We start from the raw sequence: 685 nt of genomic DNA on the forward strand, positions 1-685 counted from the left end.
TATTCAAATTAGTAGAAAACCTGGCTTCTAACTATCCAATCACTCCAGAATCAGTGGGACATTTGATTAAAAGAAATATGTACTGGCAACACAACCTTATTTAATCCCTGTGTCAAGGGCAGGCAGAGATCACTGGAGGAACGGTCTCATAAATAAAAGGGGCTGTATTTTAACCTCCTCCCCCCGATTTCAGACCAGGTATACCTCCCTATATAAAGTTGATATTGTTCTGAGAGTCTCAGAGATTACACAAGAGACTAGTGGAAAAGTAAAAGCATCACAGGCAGAAGTAGCAGTAGAGGCAGCAAATGCTGGTAGTAGGTACTCTGCTTTCTCTTCAGCTCGTATAAATCTTTCGCCTTTTACTAAAGATTTCCTTGTGCTACAACTCAGAGGGTGATTTGCCTTTTTTTATCATGACACAGCAGGCTTGGTTTGGTTAAACTCTGTCCATCTTTTATACTGATGACTGCCTATAAGAGTTACGCTGGAGTTTACTAAAGTAAATTCTGGGCTTAACTCTGATCTAACACTGCTATAAATCAAGAGCAACTCCACTAAAGTTAATGCAGTTACCCCAAGATAAAAATTACATGAGATCAGAAAAAGGCACACAACGACAGATTCAGAGTCTGCTCTGAGCTACTTCCCTTACAGCCCAAATGACTTCCAGTGACTCCTAGAT

At 40.3% G+C, this 685-nt stretch overlaps 1 non-coding gene across 1 annotated transcript; it reads left to right on the plus strand.

The window, feature by feature from the left end:
• The first annotated feature begins 321 nt into the window (after positions 1 to 321).
• Positions 322 to 434, plus strand: LOC116827379 (U5 spliceosomal RNA). Its single transcript, XR_004374288.1, has one exon. It is a non-coding gene; the product is annotated as a U5 spliceosomal RNA (small nuclear RNA).
• The last annotated feature ends 251 nt before the right edge of the window (positions 435 to 685 follow it).

The sequence above is a fragment of the Chelonoidis abingdonii genome, chromosome 8 (genome assembly GCF_003597395.2).
Source record: "Chelonoidis abingdonii isolate Lonesome George chromosome 8, CheloAbing_2.0, whole genome shotgun sequence".
NCBI classification, from domain to species: domain Eukaryota; kingdom Metazoa; phylum Chordata; order Testudines; family Testudinidae; genus Chelonoidis; species Chelonoidis abingdonii.